The sequence below is a fragment of the Phyllostomus hastatus genome, unplaced genomic scaffold (genome assembly GCF_019186645.2).
Source record: "Phyllostomus hastatus isolate PE091 unplaced genomic scaffold, TTU_PhHast_1.1 phas_contig_38, whole genome shotgun sequence".
NCBI classification, from domain to species: domain Eukaryota; kingdom Metazoa; phylum Chordata; class Mammalia; order Chiroptera; family Phyllostomidae; genus Phyllostomus; species Phyllostomus hastatus.
This window is the reverse complement of record NW_025333869.1, coordinates 36799992-36823302: the sequence shown is the minus strand read 5'-3', so window position 1 is coordinate 36823302 and position 23311 is coordinate 36799992. Positions and strand designations below refer to the sequence as shown.

General features: G+C 36.0%; 1 pseudogene; it reads left to right on the top strand.

Moving 5' to 3' along the window:
• The first annotated feature begins 4957 nt into the window (after nt 1–4957).
• On the top strand, nt 4958–5427 carry LOC123821043 (annotated as a pseudogene).
• The last annotated feature ends 17884 nt before the right edge of the window (nt 5428–23311 follow it).

Genomic DNA, 23311 nt, shown 5'->3' with positions numbered 1-23311 from the left:
CTGAATGAGTGGTTAGAGGGAGCATTCCTGTCCTACCCTTGATCTTAGGGGTGAAGCAGCTGTGCTTTCACCATGCAGTGTCATGTTATCTGTAGATGCTCAGCACATACTTCTCATCTGTTTGAATAAGTTCTCTCATACTCCAATTTGGTGAGTTTTTTTCAGGAATGAATAATAGACTTTTCTATGCTTTTTCTATTAAGATGATCACATAGTTTTCCTTTTTCAGTTTGTTATTATAATAAATTCAATTGGTTTTTTTTAATGTTAAATCTTTCATTCCTTGTATAAATCCTAGGGGTCATGATGAAGTATTCTTTCATATGTTGATAAATTCAATTTGCAAAAGTATTCCTTAGAAATTCATATTCTCGCTCATGAGAAATACTTGTTTGAGTTTCCTTTCCTTATATTCTCATTGGCTGACTTTGTGTTGGGCTAATGCTGGCTTCATAGGATGAGTGGCAAATAGTTCCTCCTCTTTTCTACATGAGTTTCTAAATACTGGTATTATTTCTTCCTCAAATGTAGAAATCACCAGTGAAGCTCTCTGGGATGGGAGTTATCTTTGTAGGAAAGTTTATAAACTACATCTTTAATTTGTATAACAGAGGGATAACCAAGTTATCTATTTCTGTGTGAGCTCTAGTAATTTCCATTATATGGGAATTTGTTCATTTTATCTAAGTTGTTAAATGTATTGGTATAAAGTTACCCATAGTTTTTCTTAATATCCTTTTCATTTCTTCAGGATCTCTAGTGGTATCATCTCTCTCTTTCCTGATATGAGTAATTTGTTTCTTCTCCCTGTCCACAGGATCAGTCTGGCAAGGGATTTACCAATTTGATTGATCTTCTCAAAGAACGAGTTTATGTTTCATTGGTTATCTCTATCATTTTTATGCTTTCAATTTCCTTAATTTGCACACTCATCTTTATTATTGCCTTTTGTCTACTAATTTTGGGTTTAATTTATTCTTTTACCTAGTTTCTTAATATGCAAGATTAAGTACTTGAACTTCACACTTTTCTTCTTTCTGCCACAGGTACCTAGTGCTATAAATTTTCCTGTAGGTATAGTGTTAAGAGCATCCCACAAATTTTGATATACTGAAGTTTGTTCTCATTCAATATAAAATTCTTTCAATTTATGTTTGGCATCTTCTTTGCCCCATGAATTATTACAAATGTGTGATTTAGTTTCAAATATTTGGAGTTTTCCTAGACATCTTTCTGTTAATTATTTACAATTTCATTTCACTTGTGTAAGAGAACACACATCGTATGGCTTAAATGCTTTTAAACTGACTGAAACTTATTCTATGATTCAGAATATGGTCTATTTTTGGAAATTACCCATTTAAATTTTTTAAAAATTGTATTCTTCTGTTATTGGGTAGCATATTTGAAACAAATTAATTCAGTCAACTTGATTGTGTTGCTATATCTTTAACTTGGTTGATGTTATATTTTTTACTGATTTTCTGTCTGCTATATTCTTACTGATTTTATCTCTTGTTGGCCTATTAGCTATTGAAATAATGATACTGAAACCTTCAACTATAATGGCAAATTTGATTATTTCTCCTTTAAGCTTTACCTTTAGTGTTTCACATGTTTGAAAGCTCTATTGTTAGATGCATGAACATACAGGAGCATTATATCCTTTTGATGAGCTGACCTTTTTCATTATGAAGTTATTTCTCTACCCTGATAAAATTATTGTCCATTAATTCTACTTTTTCTGTTATAAATATGGCACTGAAACTTTATTTTGATAAGTGTTAGCATGGTACTCCATCATTTACTTTTCATTGATTTACATCTTTATATTTAGTGTATGTTTATTATAAGCAGCATAAAGTTGTATCTAAGTTTTATAGAATCTGACAACCTTTGTTTATTAATTGGCATATATGGACTATGTAAGTATAATTATTGATTTATTATGTTGTATTTAAATCTATCACCTTGTTTTTATTTCCTGATTGTTCCTTCTAATCTTTGTTCCTTTTTTCCTCTTTTCTGACTTCTATTGGATTATTCCAATAATTTCATTATGTTTCTTTTATCTTTTATTGGCTAATTAGATATTTGCTTTTTTCATTTAATTGTTGCTTTCAGGTTCACAGTACACATCTCTAACTTACCACTGTTGACCTTCAAGTTGTATCATGACATGTCACGTGCACTACGTGAACCTCACAACAACACACTTTCAATTCTTCTTCCCTAGCTTTGTGCTATTATTGTCATGCACTTGACTCTTACATGTGACAAATCCTATATGACAGCACTAAAATTTCTCTGTAGTCTGTTATTCTCTAAAGAAATTTTTAAAAGAAGAAAGAACCTGATATATTTTCACATTAGTGCCCATTCCCATTGCTCTTTGTTTGTGTGCATCCATATGTCTATTCGTTGCCACTCTTTTCTCTCTGAAAGATTTCCTGTTCAAAAGATTTCCTGTCATGTTTCTTATAGCATCAGTGTGTGGGTGGTGAATATTTTTTTGCTTTCGAATGTTAAAAAAGTAAATTGATTATACCCTTATTTTATAAAGATAGTGTTACTGAATATAAAATTCTACTTTCATCGTATTTTTCCTTCAGTATTTTAAAAATATTGCATCACTGTTTTCTCACATTGTTTACAACACGAAGTCTATTGTCATGCACAGTCTTTCTAATGTGCTATCTCTTTAATCAAGATTTGTTAAAAGCTTTCACAGAATGAACTGTTTAATTATGATGTGCCTTACTACATAGCTCTGCTCATGTTTCTTTTACTCTGAGATCCCTAAATTTTTTAAATTTGTGAGTTAATTTGTGAAGTAATTGCTTCTAATTTGGAAACAAAAATTGTTTATTATTTCCTCAACTGTTTTTTTTTTCACACTCTCTCTTCTCCTGCAAGGACCCTTAATATAGACATATTATGTCTCTTAAAGTTGTCTCACAGCTCTATTCTCTGTTCAATTTTTTAAATCCCCTGTGGTAAGCTGAATAATAGCCCCTGAAGATATTTAGTCCCCAGTACCTGGATTATTTGTGTGAACACTAAATGCTGTCACAGGTGTCCTCCTAAGAGGGAGGCAGAGGCAGATCTAACACAGCCAAAGAAGGCAACATGACCACGGAAGCAAGATGCTGTGCTCTTGGCCCTAAAGAGCAAGTAAGGGGCCATGAGCTAAAGGATACAGGAATACAGCTCTGGAAGCTGGAACGGGCAAAGAAAACCTGGGATTCTCCTCCATTCTGTCTTTCAGAGAGGGTTCAGCCCTGCTAACAACTTGATTCTGGTCCAGCAAAACTGATGTTTGACTTCTGTCCTGACCTCCAGTACTACAAGGGGACAATTTTGGTAATTTATATGACATTACTCTTATGGTAATTTACTAAAGTAGCCATAGGAAACTAATATATTCCAAGTTCTGTCTGTGTTTCATTAGGGATAACTTAATCTTTTAGTTCACTGATCATTTTTTCTGTAATATCTAATCTGCCATTAATTCTATACAGTAGATTTTTCATCTCAAACATTGTAGTGTCCATAATTAGAAGTTCAACTTGGGTATTTTTTATATCATCCATATCTCTACTTAAATTTTTGAAATATAAATTATGCTTATAATTTTTAATGTCCTGGCATTTTTAATGCCAATTCTGTGTCACTCTGAGCTCATTTTGATTTATCAATTTACCTCTTCATTATGGGTAGTATTTTCCTCCTTCTCTGCATGCATGGTTATTTTTAATTAGCTGTAAGACATTCTAAATTTTACTTTGTTTGGCACTGGATATTTTTTTGTATTCCTATAAATATTCTTGAGCTTGTTCTGTGACACAGTTAAGTTACTTAGAACTTGTTTCATCCTTTTGGAACTCGCTTTTACAATTTGTTCATTGCAACTGGAGAAGTTATCAGTCCAGGGCTAATAATTCCCCTCTACTGTGTCAGGTCCCTTCTGTGTACTCATATCAGTGTCCCATAAAAGTTGGGTGTTTCCACTCTGTATGGTGGGAAAAGGTACTATTCCCAGTCCTGTGTAAGTGCCAAGCCCTATGACCACTAATCCTTTTGCTACAACTCCCATCCATGAACTCTATGTTCCATCATACAGAATAACTCATTATTTCCTGAATACCTTATGATTTTTCTTTCCATGTCCCTATCAGGAATTTCCTCCTTTCATTTCTGCCTGGTAAACTTTTGCCCACCCTTTGAGATTCTGCTAAAATAGTACTTTCTCCGTGAAGACCTCCTTGTTTGCCCTAAACACAATGGATGAGTTCTCATCAAATATTTCTTAGAACTCTGCTCACCACACTTTATGCATAACAATTTTCACATTTTGTGTCCTTGTGTTTTTTTAAAAAGCATCTGACTATCCAATAGACAGTAAACTTCTTGAGATCAAAGATCACATATTATTTATCTTTAAGTATGTAATCCCCAAGAGAGAGCTTAGCACATAGTTACTGTTCATTAACTATTTTTGTAACCACCTCTATCATTAGCCTTTCCTCCTCAGATTTCATATGGAGCACAGAAAGCCATAAATTATGGATTTACCACCCCAAATGCTTCAACCCAGAGCTCTCACTGGGGATTCCCCTTGGGCTTATTCTATTTGTTCCACTACATATTGTCCTCCCTACCCACTCTCATCCAATTAGGTTTACACTACCATTCTCTAAGAGCTAATTTCTCTATTTCTTCCAAGATGAAATAAACATGATGCATAAAAAGTGCTTATTTTCTAATAGGAAATAGCTTCATCAATGTCAAGGTCATTCTTGGGCATGAAATGCCTATGCATTTTTAAAGTGGCAAGATGCAGACACCATTATTGGTCTTAACAAACTCACAGTAAATATTTTAATGGTCAGAATTTTAGCCTGACAGGTAAGGCACCTGCTACCTTTAAAGATCTGTAGATACCCTTTTCACGAAGATGGCACCCAAAGTGAAGAAGGAAGCCCCTGCCACTCCCAAAGCCAAGGCAAAGGCTTTGAAGGCAAAGAAAGCAGTGCTAAAAGGCATCCACAGCCACACACACACAAAAAAGAAGATCCATACGTCACCCACCTTCAGGAGGCCTAAGACACTGTGGCTCTGAAGGCAGCCTAAATATGCTCAGAAGAGCACCCCCAGGAGGAACAAGCTTGACCACTATGCCATCATCAAGTTTCCCTTGACTACTGAGTCAGCCATGAAGAAGATAGAAGACAACAATACACTTGTGTTCATTGTGGATGTCAAGGCCAACAAGCACCAGATCAAACAGGCTGTGAAGATGCTGGGTGACATTGATGTGGCCAAGGTCAAACCCTGATCAGGCCTGATGGGGAGAAGGCAGCATATATTCGACTGACTCCAGACTATGATGCTCTGGGTGTTGCCCACAAAATTGGGATAATCTAAATGAGTCCAGCTGGCTAATTCTAAATATAAAAATTGTATACCAAAATACATACATACATACATACATACATACCTGTAGATAAGATGTTAGAGAAGAACAAAGCCTACTCTGTCCATACTTAAAGACTTGGATGATAAAATTATGTCTTTGAAAAATATTGGGTCAGACTAAAAATTAATCCAATAATTCAGGCTTTAGAAGACAAAGAATTATACTGATTGACAAAAAGAAGTGGTAGAAAAAGTGGAATTATCTTCTGTTCTTTTTAAATACAGGGTCTGGCAGAAGTAACGCTTGCTTGAATATTGTTGGTAGAGTAATAATATTGGTGTAATATTTTATAGTGTTAATTTGAACATTTCACCTAAAATGCCATATGATGTGCATGAGTATGATATTGTTGTTACAGAATTACATGCTTATGATTTTGTAATAAGAGATTTTGTAATAAAAAGGGACACTGTTTGTGCTGGACCCTGTAGTGTGCTCATGTATTTTCTCCAGGTGATGCACATAAAAAACAAATGAAATATCATATCCTCAAATGTATGTTTCTTTCCTCCAAAATTTATCTAAACCTCAAAACTGAAACTTCAAGCAAGATTTTTGGAAATCCATAATTATTTCAAACATTGGACACCAGCTATTTTATTAATCTAGATGGAGAGCCATGGTTTACATTTTTAAATTTTAATATTCAATTGATGTTAATTAACTCTCTTCACTCTTCTTGCCTTAGTAGTGTTCTCAAGAATATTGCTGGGTTGGCTTTTCAAAAACATAACAGTCCCCACATTTTCTAATATATTTTCTTTCTCAGTCCCATGTAAAAAACACACAATCCAGTAACTGTTTTAGTGCCAAATCAAACAGGAACTAAATATCCCCTTTAAAAACCCCAAGGAGGCAGCTGCTAGGAATCTGTTGATTCATTTTACTCTCCCTAGCTAGTAAATTAGCCAGAAAATAATGGGTGTGGTGATGCCTAAGGATAAAAGCAAAAGTTGAGACTATTCAAGGATCGTGGTTTGCTTACTTTCAGCCCCATCCTTCCCTCTCTTCATTTTTCACATTACCTCCTACTCCACTGCTCCCTTTCCAACCACCAGTGTGCTTGTTTCCTATGCCTCCCGCCTCTTTGAGAATTCGGTGCTGTGCCCCTCTAAAGGCTTTTCCCTACTTATATGGCTATATAGAGACAGCTCTAACAAAGGTCATGCTAAATTGAAATTAAATCTCATATCAAGCTATTTGTTTAAATTACCTTCTAACTTTTCAGAAATCATAAAGGCCATTACTCCTATATAAACAGCAGACTTTAATTTCATTTTAATTACCTTCAGAGCCTTTCATTCAAGGCAAATTTCACTTGGTTAACACATAATTCATTCTCTTGTTTCTTTGATATCCTTAGTATTTATTTTGTCCAGTGGCCTGTTAGCTCTCAAACCTATTTTTAGTCTCTGCTATTCTGGATTCACTTGAAATCTCTTCAGGGGTTGAGAAAACTATTTCTATTGTATAATGTGCATATTCAATCATTTCTTCTAAAGTCAGCTTTTATCTACTTCAATCCTTTGTTCTTTCTCCTTTTCTCCACCTGCTCCACATTCTTCTTAAACTTGTCATAAAATTTGTATCCAATTTTTTTATAAGGCTAGAGAAAATGTCCACTCATCTGAATGTGGACCTAAAAGAAAACTTCTGGGAAGCCTACCTTTTAGGAAGATGACAACCATGAAGAGTGAAAATGAAAATTAAAATAAAAGCAAACAACCAGATACCCAAAGGGTGGGCATTATGTCAAAATCTACAGAAAAATAAAATTTCACCTATAGCTATGAGAGGCCTCGAATTTATTTTCAAATTGTTCTCTCTCTAAAAAATATTTTATAATCTTTTAAAAATGATCATTATAAAATTTTTATTAATGTATTTTTGTTTCCTTTGTCTTTAAATACAGTGTGTGTGCGTGTGTGTAATAAACTAGAGCTTAAATTTGCTTGTGAAACTCTTCCTCTTCCACAAGAGATGTGTAATTAATGTTTGCTCTTATTGCCACCTCGAACTGTTCTTTGGTTTCCCAGTGCCTACCTAATCCTCAACCCCTCCCAGAAAACAGTAGCAATGACAAGAGCTTATACAGAACATATTTTATGTCAAGCACTCTCCTATGTAACACACATTTTATTTAAGCCTCACCACCACGAAGTGAAAGAGATACTACTATTATTCCTGTTTTACAGATAAAGCAAGTGAGAAGGCCCAGAGAGCCCGAGTAACTTGCCCAGAGTCATACAAATGGCAGAGGTAGGACTTGAACCAAGAAGTCTGGATCTCTGAGCCCGCTCTGCTGGTCGGGTCACCAGTCTATTTATTTTGGCTCTGGCCAGCCATTTTCAATTTTACTTGTTTGCATTTATTTTCATTTTCAAAAATTTCTTACAATTCAAATCCCAATCCTCTGAAAGGTTTCTTTGACCAAATACATGTATAAAGTACAGAGTGTAATTTTATAATAATGTTGCTGAGATATTTCTCTCCCTGAATTTGATATATTTTTTATTTATTTTCAAATGAAAACCTTATTCTATTATAAGTTAGCATGCACATTTCTTTAAAATTACATTACAATGAAAATAGTGTAATACAACTATATCATGTAATACATTATGTGGGTGTAGCCTTTCTGACATTTGCCCTCCTATTTTCAAAAACCATCAAAAGGATTTGCTTGTAGAAAATCATGATGACTAAAATTTACAATCATGAGGAAATATGACATGAGACCTTTACCAGTGTGGTGTCAAGATGTTTAATCTGAAATTTATTTTCCAAAGTGTATATTAAAAAGACATTTAGAATGTTTTAAATTCAAATATTACTAATTTTAAAAATGTGTGTCTTTGAACACAATTCCTTCAGCCCTCAGAGTTAGGGAAGTGTGTGCCTTGACCAGTATTAAATAGCCAATGACAACCACTCGCCCCTTTGCCAGCAGACATTCTTTCACTTCTTATGTCACCTGCACCTTACATCAGTGCCACCTGAATTCTAACAGTAGAGAAGTCTGCCCACAGTTGTCACATAGTGTTGTCATTTCTTTTGTTCTTAAAGTTTCCTTCACTTTTCAAGATCCTGACCCATCTCATGATTTTTTAAGCATCATTTGTGATTCATTTCTCATTCAATATGTGCTTTGAAAGAGTCATCGTAACCTCTTTCTTTTATGCAAGAAAATGACATGGCACATATCTTGAGTGTTAAATAATGTATGGTTTTGCATTCACTCCCTGATGTCAACTGGCATACCACAAATGTGTATAAAGTGTAAAAATGTGACCAGCTTGTAGGATGATAATGAAGTCTGTTACCCTTACTCCCTTTCATCATTTTCCAAAACAGGTGTTAGGAGTAAAATGCAAAAGGCAACATTCCTTATCTTTTAAAGACAGCTTCCATTGTCCCCACTTCTCAATGGAAGACCCTCCTTCTATTAATATTTCCATTATCTGCTCTTTCCTTTCTCACTTCCTATGTCCCTTTTTGTCTATATTTTTTCTCTCTCTCAATTAGGAATTTATTTTAAGATTTTACTTCAGCAATGATTTTATCAAAACACTTGGTGTATTTTATGCCCAATTTATGAAAGGGGTAAAATAAGAAAAATAATTTGTATATCTCTCCATAATTTATATATACAATCACTTGTGTGTGTGTGTGTGTGTGTGTGTGTGTGTGTGTGTGTGTGTATCTTTCATTCCCAGTCTGAATCTGCCTCCTTTCTAATCAAAATTATTTCTAACAGGTGGGTAATTTAAGCAGTGCAGATCATCGAAGTCAGTGGACATGTGGAAGGTGTTATATGTGGCTTGAAGAGCTATAAAGACATTAGAAACAAATGTCTAATCCAAAATGTGCCAGCTTTGCATCTCTCTGGCTGAGTAAACTTCCTCAAGCCATAGTGAGGTTATAAACAGTATGAGCTTTGAAAAGTTGACATAGGTGGAACCATTTGGAAATAGAGCCACAGCAGCCATTCCAGATGAACTACTTACATATCTTACTCCTTGAATCTTTAGAATATTTGAACTGGGTAAAATAATCTTTGCACTGAGCCAAACCAAATTCTTAGAAACATGTTTATAAAATTAACAGGAAAGCAAACTTCCTGACCACAAGAACTGTTAATTATGGACATTCTTTCTGAAGATAGAATCAGTAATCAGGCACTTATCACTAAATAGTAACTTAGTTTGTTAACACCAAGAGAAATTCCCTTCTTCTATTCATATAATTACCTCCCTTACTTTTTCATTTAAAATATTCTTGCCTTCACCCTGTAATTGTTTGAATCTATGCTCCCAGATTGCAACTCTTCGATCTTGAATAAATGCTTGCTGCCTCTCACTTTGCCTTTTTATTTTTAGGTTAACAGAACAAAACCCCATATGGGGTCTTTGTGAGAAACATTTCTTAATATATTAAATGTTGTACTGAAAATTAAAACAATAAATCATCTCATGACAGAAAGCAATGTGAAATGGGAACTTTCAGGTTCTGACAATGAACTGGACATTGCTCAGCCTCTCAACCAGAGCCTTAACAAAATGACCCTACTGTTGATCTATGAAACAGGCCAACATCCTGGTAAACGTTTTCATTGTTTAAAGGCAATTAATTTGTTACCCTTTCTCTATGGCCTCAGTCCCAGCCCAGACAAAAATATGCCATAGAACTCACTGGAATTGAATTTCTTCATGGCTATGTTACAAGAACTTCACTATACACTATAATTGCAGTATTATCTGAGACTTTTGATGTAAACATGCAAAAAGTATAAATGGAAATTGCAATAGCTTCTTGAAAATCAAAGCATATTTCTAATTACTGACCACGTCCCAAACACATTCCTCCCCTCATTCTTGCTTCCTTAACTTCTTTCTTTCTTCCTGTCTTCCTCCCCTCCAAACTTTCCTCTCTGCCTTTCTTTTTCCTTCACCCTTCCTTTCTTTCTTCATTTTCTTAGAGGTAACATTGGATAATGGATGAAACACAGAATCTTGGAGTTAAAAGATGCATTTCTAGGCTATGAGATTTTGGTAAATTATCTTCTTCAAGTCTCAACTTCCTCATCCATAGAAGAGACCTAATATTGCTGACATCACAGAATTACTGATAGGATTAAATTAGAGAGTGGTTGTGAAGGACCTGGAATATGTCAAAAACTCAACACACTTAAGCCAGTATTTGGATATATAATTTCTTCTTTGTTTTATACATCATTCCCTTTCTTCTTTCCCCTATCTTAAATACTGCATGTAAGGCACCATGCTAGGTTCTATGGTGAGAACAGAAATAAATGCTGTTTCTTCATCCAATTAGCTCACAATCTACTGGGGAATATAAAACAATAAGAAAAATGGTAGCCCTGACTGGCATAGCTCAGTGGATTGAGCGTGGGCTGGGAACCAAAGTGTCCCAGGTTCGATTCCCAGCCAGGGTACATTCCTTGGTTGCAGGCCATAACCCCCAGCAACCGCACATTGGTGTCTCTCTCTCTCTCTCTCTCTCTCTCTCTCTCTCTCTCTCTCTCTCTCTCTCTCTCTCCCCCCCTCCCTTCCTTGCCTCTCTAAAAATAAATAAATAAAATCTTTAAAAAAAAAAAAAGAAAAATGGTTGAACAGGGCAAAATGAAAGACCCCAAGTGTTATAACACTTGAGACTCCAGTGAGGACCCACTGGAAAGAAAATTCTACAGAGACTGACAAGGAAATCAACAAGGGCCATCTCTTTACTTTATCTCTCCTTTAATAATAGTAGATGACCATTAATAAGTGTGTGCTTAATAACATATCTGTACTGAGCAACTCTAAGCCAGCTGGCCAGTTAAAGCTTTTATTTGGAATTCCCTTAGTTTTATGACACCATTTTCACAACTCAAAAGGAAATTATTTCTTCCTCAAAAGGAAATTATTTTATTATTTGGGCTTTCTAAATGTGTTGGATAAATAGTTGTTGATTTCATCATCTGAACTCAATTTAATAATAGTAGAATCTCTCAGAGAAATGCAAATTAAAACTGTGATGAGATATCACCTCACACCTGTCAGAATGACCATATCATTAATAAATTAACAAATGACATGTACTGGTAAGGTTGTGGAGAAAAAGGAGTCCTTGTGCACCATTAGTGGGAATGCAGACTGATGCAGCCACTCTGGAAAGCAGTATGGAGATACCTCAAAAAATTAAAACTCAATCTGCCTTTCAACCCAGCAATCCCACCTCTTAGAACATATCTGAAGGAACCCAAAACACTAACTTGAAAAGATATTATCACCTCTATGTTCATTGCAGCATTATTTACAATCACCAAGATATGGAAGCAGCCCAAGAGACCATCAACAGATGAGTGGATAAAACAACTATGGTACATTTACACAGTGGAATAGTACTTGGCCATAAAAAAGGAGAAGGAAATTTTACCCACTGCAGCAGTATGGATGGACCTGGAGAACATTATGCTAACTGAAATAGTCAGAGAAAGATAAATACCATATGATTTCACTCATATGTGGAATCTAATGAGCAAACTGAACTAACAAGCAAAACAGACAGACTCATAGATGGAGAGTAGATGATGGCTAGTGGGGGTGAGTCAGTTAGTTGGTGGAGGGATTGAACTCAAGGAAAAGGGAAAAAGAACTCATGGACAGGAAAAACAGTGTGGTGATTGCTGGGGGAAGGGGGATACAAAGGGACTAAGTACTAATGGGAAAAATCCAATAAAGATCAAATCAAAATAAATAATTAAATTATAAATAAATACCTCCTTAAAATAGCAAGAAGACACAGGCCCTAAGTCCTCCTTTTTATCTATTTTACTCAAGCTGTATGTTCTCCTACAGTACTATTTGAAACCCAAAATGAATGAATCTTTGCTTATACAGAAGCTCTTCCCTTTTGATTTGCTTAAAACTGACCTGAATCAGTAGCAGAATTCATAGCTGTCTCTTATACTATACCTAAAGTGCACTCGTTAGCCTCTCTTTATATTATTGTCAGTCCAGTCAAAGTAGTCAAGATGAAAATAAAATTTTCATTAAGCTTCTAAAACTCCAAAAGGGACAATTTATAGTTCATGAGGTTTGAAATTGGAGATACCGAGTGCAGTATAAAGGTCTTAGCCAGAGAGTCCTAAGGCCAGATGTTGTTTTGTCTCTTAATAGTTGTTGATTTCTGTCAAGTTCATTTGTTCTGTCAATCTTCACATACTAATTGAGAGTTTACAATGAACTGGGCATTTTCTAAGAAATATAGATGTTTACCTGGTATCTCCTATGCTCAGTTTACGAATCTGTTACTATCACTTTACTAATCTATTCAAATGGGCTCAGAATATAGGATCTACCTGAAATGACCATACTTCCAGGAATAGCTCTGTGGAAGCTGAAGCTTATGTCAAGTTTAGTATAGAATTATGATTTATGGATACAATAATGGTGGGGGATGATAACAAGCACATTATGAAAGCAATCCTCTACTTAATTTGCTCCCATGTTAATGCAAAATTATTTAAATAGCAATAATTTGGAGTCTCATAGCAAGAGTAGCTTTGGATCCATGTATAGAACCTAACCTTATAATTGAAAGCATTTTGTAATTGATTTAACAAGGCCAGAATGTTTCCCAATGTTGCATATCATGATCAAAATACTCTGACAAAAGCTTTGTAATAAAATAATAATTGGTGGAGCTATAAAAAACTAGGGAAAACCTGAGGAAAGAGGGAGGATTTATATTTTATGTCAGCCCACAAATACAAGAATAGGTACAACAAAGAAATGCAATTGTCATGGAGCTCATGATAACTCACTGCAGGCTAGTCCTTGGTTTCAGAAAGCAATTTATGAATTCCAGATTGATGCAATGGTGATTATTTAAACTATAAGAGCATTAACCTAGGGTCTCTTTATACGGCCAGCTTCCTAGGGCATTTCAAATAAAGTTTGACTTATACCTGACTTTTCATAGGATATAAAATGAAACAAACCCCTAGTTAATTTAGTCTCTACAATGCATTTGGAAAAGATTTGTGTTTTCAGATACACTCAGGGAGAAGCTCATTATTGACCTTGAAAAGGCTACTGCAGAATTTCATCAGTCTTTTGTCTACCTCATCATGGAGTGAGGGGTCATATAGTGGGGTATAATGGGTAGAAGTAAGACATAGCCTTACCTTCAGTGTTTTGTACACCAGGGATGGGCCTAAGTTCTGGAAAGGAGCACCCCTATTCCCTTTCAACTTGAAAAACTAGATAGGAGGCTTCCTGGTGAATCAGTTATGAAGTTTCTGATTTATTCAGAAGAGAACTTTAAAAAAAACCATATCATCTTAATTAGCATAAAAGAGCCAGGTGAGAATGACAGCAAACTGGCCTAATCTCATAAACAGAAATAGGTTCAAAAGGGCTTACTATCTCAACATTTGAATAAGGGTAAAGAACTCATTTAATGTTACATAATGTTAAAAATTTCCAAATGATTCACCTGCTATTATAATCCCCATAGAATAATTACAGAATAACATCTGAGATGAAAATGGTTCAGGGAAAACTTGGACAGACCAAGTTCCAGGAAGAGGTTTGTATATCCAGGACCTGGAAAATGGGATGGCCGCATCACACACTAGAGTCTTCGTGGTCAAGGAGAGGTATCTGAGTTCCACCGAAGACATGCAGTTTTCCCTGATGACTATCACTAGATAATGACCTAAATTACCAATGACTAAAGTGATGGCTAATGTCAATTGTAACCATTTAGCATAATTCCTTATGTCAATTTAAATTTATTCAAATTGAAATAAAAATAGCCTTAGAAAGGAGCAAGTTTTATTCAAAAGTTGTCTGAGAAAAATATCTACCTTGCTCAACATCTTAGACATTTCCAATAAAATGTCATTGTTAGAATGTTCAGAAGATAAAAATCTATCATGAAATTAATCACCAGGAGAAACCTGCAAACATTTTCTCCTAGGTCTTTAGGAATCATCAGGTAGTAAAAGATGCAGAAACCCATAACAAAGCTAAAGGACAAATTACAACTGTACTGAAAAAGGTAAACAATAACCCAGGTCATCCTCACTAGTCCATTAGCAGTTAGATCTAAATGGGTGTTGCAATGGTCATCCAAGCGAAAAACAGATCAATCTCCCCCTTTGATTTGGAGCAATTAGACAGGCTTCTCAAAATTGGTGGAGCTATTTTGGACTTTGAGAAATAGAAATGCTTCTGATAGAGATGTAGAGAGGTGGGTGACCCAGACTGGAGAAACACATTGAATATAAATGTTGTATCATGCAGAGTAAATAATGCAAACTGCTATAACACAAACCACCCCAATGCATTAGCACACTAGAGCTTGGTTTGCCACTCATGTGCCATATGTAAATTCTGATGCAGGCAAGCTCCTGAACTCTGTGGGGGACTCATGCATTTACAGCATAGCTATATCGTTTAGAGAAAAGGAGAAGAGGAGACACAACAGCTTCTACTTCATCTGGAAGTGACCCATGTCACTTTGTTCAGAGCACATCTACCAAAACTAGTCATTGGGCTCCTCAGGGAGGGGTAAATGTCAGTCAGGCACCTGAGTATCTGAGGAGAAACTGCTGTCACAAGTGGTAATTTCAATAAATGTTTCTTGTTTCTAATAAGGGAGTAACAGCACAGATAGCAGCATGAAAAGGCTGATTGAGTCAGATTGTGTAGATCTTTTAATAACTAGCTGAGAATTTGATTTTATCTTGTAAGTAACAAAAAGTAATTAAAGATTATTATAATGCAGAAGGCATCATAAATGAGGAGAGCGTGAATGGAGGTAAAGCCTCATATATGAAGTTATAAAAGGGAAGAACAAACAAGGTGATAGAAACAATTGCTTCTACTTTTTTCCTCAAGACTGAAATTGTATGTTTGCTGTAGTCTGTAGTCCTTTACGACAGACATTGGAGTGTGTGTGTGTGTGTGTGTGAGATTCAATAAATACACGTTGAGACCAAAATGCATGCCATACATTGTTAGGTGCTTGGGAAACACCAGTGCACAAAAGAAACAAAATCTCTGCCCTGTGGCAGTGGGAAATTTTTTAAACTTTTACATTCCCTAAGCATTGGAATGACAAAGATATTACACTTATATACGCATGCTTCTATAATGAGCAATTCACCCAATTGCCTAATTTATATCAAATAACTTTATTAGAGGCAGAGTATGTATTTTGAAACAAAGATTATTAAAAAGATCAATAATTTTTGCAACAAATACTATTGAGTAGGTGGTAAAAAATAGTCTTTTCTCCCCTAAAACCATGATCTAAAGTATTAGGTTTGATAAAGCCAATCTGATAAAAGCCATAGGCACAAATGTATAACCTAATGACATAGGTTTAGTTTCTTTTATGTTTAAATAATCTTTTCTTTTTCAATTATAGTTGACACAGAATATTACATTAGTTTCAGGTATACAACATAGTGATTTGACATTTATAGAACTTTTGAAGTGATCACCTGGATAAGTCTAGTACCTATCTGGCACCATACATAGTTATTACATTATTTATTATATTCCCTATGCTGTACTTTACACCCCCATGACTGTTTTTATAACTGGCAATTTGCACATCTTAATCCCTTCACCTTCTTCACCCATCCCCCAAAACCCCCTTCCATCTGACAACTATCAAAATGTTTTCTGTATCTATGAGTTTGCTTCTGTTTTATTTGTTCCTTTACTTTGCTTTTTAGATTCCACATATAAGTGAAATCATATGGTATTTGTCTTTCTCTGACTTATTTCAGTTAGCATAACACCCTCAAAGTCCATCCACATTATGGAAATGGCAAAATCTCATTCTTTCTTAGAGCTGAGTAATATTCCATTGTATATATGAACCATCTTCTTTATCCTTTTTTCTATCAGTGGACACTTAGGTTGCTTCCATATCTTAGCTATTTTAAATAATGCTGCAACATACATAGGCATGCATATGTCTTTTCAAATTAGTCGTTTGGGTTTCTACAGATAAATACCCAGAAGTGGAATTGCTGGGCCCTTTTTTGTTTCCTGTTACAGCCTTTGTTTTAAAGTCTGTTTTGCCTGATACAAGTATCGCTACCCCAGCTTTTTCATGCAGATAGAAACAAAATAGGTTTATTTTCTTGCTACAACAAAGGAAAGCACTTCAAAGCAGCTCTATAATAACTCATCAAACAAAGGAAGAGGCAGGTTTATTGTAGGATTCATGGAAAGGGTGAAGTTTAGGTAAAATTTAAATGAAACAGAATTTTTATTTGCTCAAAGTGAAGCAAGGACTTGAAGGAAAAAGGATTTACATCCTGTCTAGACTGCAAAGCAGACTCAAAGTTCTGTTTCCTTGGAAACTACAAAGTTGAGATAAATTTTAAATGTTTTATTTAGAAACTCCTTATCTATAGCTCTGAACATGAATTAGTAATTTCAGTTGCCTCAAAGTGACTCAGATTCTCTGTGTAAAATGGGCTGTTCCATTCTAACTGATATGGTTTTCAAACAGCAAAGTATCTGAGAGTCTTTGATTTTAGAAAACAAAATAATTTCTCAGCACTATGTCCTTTTGTTAATAACAAAATCAATTTCGGTAGGTTCATAGTTTCCTCACTCTCCCCTCTATTAGAATTGCCTCCTAAAAGAAAATGGGAATTACAATCTCTACCCCCTTTCTCTATCCAGTATTCTCAATATTTATTGAATGCCTACTATCAACTAACTGTATACTACAAACAAGGAAAAAATTAAGCAAACCCCCTAGACAAAAAATGGTCCCTGCCTTCCTTCAAGAGGCACCCCCCCCCCCACTTCACATGAAAATGAAGAATGGATCACACAGCAGGACGCCCTTTGGAGGAGATTGCCACCTGGAAGGGACCAGGCTGAGAGGCAGGTGTGTTCCAGCACAGCTCAGAATGTTCTTGACTTCCTGCAGGAAAGAACTCAAGACACAAATCCAGGGGATTTGGAGAATGTTTATTAAAACCTGGAACAGTGTGACAAAAGAAGGGCTTAGAATGGAGGAAGCAAAATCAAAGGACAGGACTGAGCCCAGGTGGAGCTGCTTTGGCCCTTCGAAAAGTTAGGCAGGAGGAGTGGCCTTGGAGCTTAAGAGAGCAAAAGTAAAACTTCATGCCTGAGGCCCTGGCCAGGTGGCTTGGTTGGTTAGAGTTTTGTCCATGCACCAAAGGTTGCAGGCTCAGTTCCTAGTTGGGGCGCATGTGGGAGGCAACCAATAGATGTTTCTCACATCAGTCTCTCTCGCACTCTCTCTTTCTCTCTTTCTCTTATAAAAAAAACAATAAACATATCCTCAGATAAGGATTTTTTAAAAAAAGGTTAACACCTGAGGAATGGGAGGTGCAGGCATGCTCAAGAAAGAGGGGGTACTGAGTCCTTTGTCCTGAGGGTTTTTATGTGTTTTCTGCAGGTGAGGAATTTTAAAGGAGGCCTCAATCAGAATATTTCAGAATATTTCAATACATCAAAGCTAATATTCTTTAGCTTTCCAGGTGTGTCCTTTAATATGCTAATGAATCCAAATGAGCACATAGTAGTGTTTGGGATCATTTTCTAGTCAGTTTCACCTCTATTTTGGATTTGACTGGCTCTAATTGGGCTTTCTGTTATTTATTCCCCTGACTTCATCCGATTTGGGGTTTGGCTGGCACTAATGGCACACACTGGGTCTCTGCTGTCTATCTCCCTTACTAGGGTGATTTAAGCTACTAGCTCTCCAGTGAGGGAGGAGAAATGTAAACCATCTGCTCCTAAGTGTCTTTTTTCTAGGGAGGTTAGGGTCTTGTAATCTATTAGCTGGCTGTTAATTGCTTGGCCATTGTTTAAATATCTGTCTGAGTTCCCCATTCCACTTGCCAGGGAATTTTTCTAGCTTCTTGCTAACCTGCCTCAAGATTATTTTTCCAAGTTTCCGTATCTTTTGTTCACCTGGCTGACAGAAGTAAAAGAACAAATGAATAATTTGTCAATGTTGCCACAAGCAAGGAGCCAAAATCAGATGTGTTGGCTTTAAACTGGCCCTACTCTCTGTGGCCAGTTATAATGAAATTGAAGATACAGGGTGTGGGAAACAGCCTTGGCACTGGAGGAAGGGAGGTTATTTCTCCACTTTCCCACAGCTGGCAGGATATCTCTTTTTGCCTTCATTTATCTAATTATTAATCATCTTTCAAGGCTTTTCTATAGTCCCAGTTTCTCTGCTAATCCTTCCTTATCTACCAGATGCCACAGTGATTTCTCATCTACAAGTTGCTTTTGTAGTTGCAATCAATATCAACCAGTATAAACTCATTGCCTCCTAATGGCTAATTATTAAAGTTCTAAAGAAATCAGGTTTACTAATATACTCTGTACGGTACAATTATTTTCTTGTGACTATGATACTGTATAAATCCTGGGCAATATTTAAAGCAGATCAGCTATAGTTGGTTTTCAGCTTTGTATTCCAAGAAACCAGCTAAGTGAATTTGAATAAAAATCTGTTGAATAAATGGATGAGTATGTAGACGTAATTCACTGCATTTTTGTGATAAATAACCTCATGCTGCTTTTGTCAGATAATTTTTTTTACTATTTTTAAAGGAGCAATACACAGCAGTTTATGTACCTGCAATCATTTCAAAGTCATTGATCCAAGTTGAATGCTGTATTCCTGATATTTGAAGGGAAATTTAAATTTCGCTCTACTCAGGAAGGGTAATGAATGGTCTCTCTGAAAAAGTATAGCTAATGGGAGTAAATAAATGGCAAGATTGGGATAACGCAAACCATGGGAAAGGGAGTAGAAAGGAGATTTTTAGGGAGATTTTTACTTCATACAAAAGATTAACCAATGTAGCCTGACTTTTTAGGTTGAGATAATGGGATATAATAAGTTGGGGTGATCTAAAGAGAAGAGGATGGGATGGAGGTGAGGAAACCACGTGATGGGAGTGGTTTTTTTTGGGGGGGGTGAGGAAACCACGTGATGGGAGTGGTTTTTTTGGGGGGGGTGAAAAGTAATATGCATAATGACTAAGCTCTCTGTTGCAGAATCTCAGACATGGCTCTAAAAAATTAGCTTTCAGACTAGTTCAAGTTGATTGTGTCAATTAGTAAAGCAATTATTTTTAATGATGAGATCTATCCTTTCCTTTTTTTGTACCATAGGCATGTAATATTTCAGTGCGGACTGATGGAAACTATGCTTCCACCTGATTCTCTTAATTGCCATTTTACCCTGAGGTTGGTATGAACCCCACAGATTTGCTAAACAATAAATAAAAAGAGGTCACGCATTCCTGTCACCCTCAGATCAGCATCAGTCCCCTGAATAGCTGGGGGAAAGAAGAGCCTACCAGTGACCTTGTACCCAAGCCAACAGAAAAAAAAATAAGCCAAGTCCCCTTAGGTTTGCCAATTCCATAATAAAACACATTGTAGGAACTGAACCCCCACACACGTAACACTAAACATAAACAACCGGCCCTCTCCTGCCTCTCTAGTGTCTCTTTCTTCTGCTCACCCACAGCACTACTTCACTTCCTGGTGTCCCAAAAATCACTTTTCCTGTGAGACTGTAATGTGGTTCTTGTGATTTAAATCCCAGGATACCCACAACGAAACAAGTGAACAGCCTCCAGGGGTTCCACAGGCATTGCTTCAAACCTCTGCTTTTCATCTGTGTTCTTCCTTGCAGGCTGAGGAGCCATGTTTACACGTCTCCCTCACTTTGATGCCGCGTGCAGTGCCTATCAAAGTGCCTTAGATATTAAGAACTGAATAAATGTTTACAGGATTTAATGAAATAATGCCTGGAAATAAGACAATGTTCAAAACCAGCAGACAACTCTTTTTACTATATTTCCATTAAACTTTCACATGGCTCCAAAGTTGCTTAAAAACACCAAATCCAGGAATTCACTTCGGGTCATATATCTACTAGGACCTATCTTCTGCAACCAATTTGCCCTAAATCTGTTGTACTGAAGTTATTGACCTTCTATTACAACTTAAAAGCCCAAGGGAGAAAATACTGAAAGTGAAAAAAGATTGTTCTTATACTGTGGGCAGATAAAGGCCACGAGGGAGCCCAGCCTGAAGGCCTACGGCCTCTTCGGGAGCAGCTGAGGGAAGACAGGGATCAAACTGGGAACTACAGTGCTCCCCTCTGATGCAGGGCCTGGAAACAGAGTCAGACGCCCAGAACAAAGAATGATGAAAATCAGACTCCAGCAAGGAGTCCAGCTGGAAGTCCAATGCCTGGACAAGTATGAAGTAAGAAGTATGCTGTCCAGGATGTAGCAAACGTAATTGATCCTTGCTGGTTCTCAGCCAGAGATGATCAAGCAAAATTCCTGGGGTAGTTTTTTCAAATTAAATTACAGATCCCTCCTAGCACCACAGGGCAGATCAGAGTCTCTGGGGAGAAAGCTCTAAGAGGTGTATTTTGCAATTTGCTCTTTATAATGCAAAAGCACTAATTAACACATTTTCTTTACTCAACCTCCCATATATACAACACATTCAGTATGAATTACTAGAGTAAACAATGAAAAGGAAATATAAGAAGGTTTATCCTATAGTAGTTAGGTGTTGAGTTCTAGAGTGAGAATGTAGTTTCAGCTCCACCAGCTAGGGCCTATGTAACCTAGAATAATATACTTAGACTCCTTCAAGTTCTGTGTCATTTCCTGTTGAATAGAGAAAATAACAGTACCTGAACATAATAATAGAAAATAATAGTTGTGAAGACTATAGATGATCCCTCCAAGCACCTGACACAGTGCCTTTCACAGAAAGAAGCTCAACAATAATGACTATAAATATTGGGTTGGCCAAAATGTTCACTGAGTTTTTTCCATAAAGTAAAAGATTTTTTCACCAATTTTGATGTAGATATTTTGAGTATGTCAGCTATCTCCTACATATTAGAACACTGACTATTCTCAGTTAATGTCTCAATTTGATCACTATCAACTTCAACTGGCTTACCTGACCATGAAGCATTATCCAGCAAAAAATCTTTAATCTCCACAATGTTCAAAAATGGCAACTTCACAAACCACTTTTGATCAATCACAGAACCATCTTGCATACGCTGCACAAATCTTTTTTGTGTTTCAGTTGCATTTTTACCTTTCTGGAAATAATAAAGGATAATATTGCCAAAAATGTTGCTTATTTTCTTTCATATTCAATATTTAAATGGCTGCACAAAAGCTCATCAATTTTGGTGAGCTTTTTTAAATATATGCTGATATGACAGCTATCACAATACAATCTAACAAAATCATTTCAAATGAAGTTAAATACAACTAAGTGCTACTAGAGCCATCTTATGAAAAAAAAACAAATTTTTGGCCAACCCAATAGTAAGAGCAAAACAAATTATAACCAAAAGCAATATACTCTGGTAGTACAGGGATTTGTCCAGGGAAAGTCAACAGTATATGTAAGGAAATGGAAATGGAGGCAGCACAGCATCTCCAAGATGTAGCCCCTTTAAAGCAAATGAGCCAGAGCCACCAAGGAGCTACGTGAGGTGAAGGACAGCCCCATGACACCTGCTTTATCCCCTGCACTTATCCTTAATACTCAAGGAATACTTTTAATAAATAAGGAACAAAATTACTCTTTAGCAAACTGTATGTTATGTCAGTAAAAGACCCTCATTTGAGCAATAAATACTAAGTATAGCAAAAATAAAAATCCGAGGGAGCAACTTATAAACATTCAGAGGTCCCAGTCACAAACTTCACAACATCCAGGGTCCTTCTCCTTAGTCATGTTCAAATAGGAAAGGAAAAATTAGGTAGAGGTCACAGAAATTACTGGTAATTACCGTTCAAATGTCAGAAAAAGTCTCTTCCATCTTTGTGTGGATTTCCGTCATAAAGACATCTCAGCAAACCACAGTTTACTTGTACCCACTGTTCAGCACCATGGAACCCGCATTCCTTTCTGTACAATGACTAATATTATTAAGACAAAGGAAATTTTAGATTACCTAGGTCTGTGTAGAACAACGATCAGCACAATGTTATTTAACACTGATTCCAAATTGAATAGACACCAAATGACCAGTCAGTGAAAAAAGGTTTAGTGATGTGCTTGCTGCTTGTACCTCTTCACCACTTGTTTTAGCAAAGCACTTAAGCTGAAGGAATTATTAAAATGATCATGAAAGATATTGATATATATAAATAATAACAATGAGAATACTTATAATAATATTCACATATTTAACCTTGAAAGTTTTACAATGAGTTAGAAATGTGTAAGTTGTCTTTGAATTTATAGATTTAAGAAAAATATTACAAATGAACATGCATGTTTTCATCTGAGGCTTGAATGTACTGAAATAATGTTGGAATTTACATTCGATGTGACGAACCGCTGAGACAGACTACTCTGTGAAGGGTCAGGCTTGTCTGCAGCAATACCATCTTTCCCATGCCCTTTGCACACACAGATTACACTTAGCTTTTTAACTAGGTGTTTATTATGCATACAGGTTGATTAAACCCTCAGTGGGAACCTGAATTGTAGTGAAGCCCAATTCAACTGCTCTAATTAGAGTTATTTAGGGCTTCCTGGTCAAGGGAATTGATACTGATTTTTTTTCTAGATAAAACTTTTACAAAAGATTCATATATTCGGTGTTTTTCAAGCATATATAGGTTTCAAACAGTGATTATATTTTACAGTGGTTGGTCAAAAACTGTCATAATGGTTGTGGTCATTTTGCCAAACATTTTTGTTAATTTTTTATAACAGTAGCTATAATGTTGAC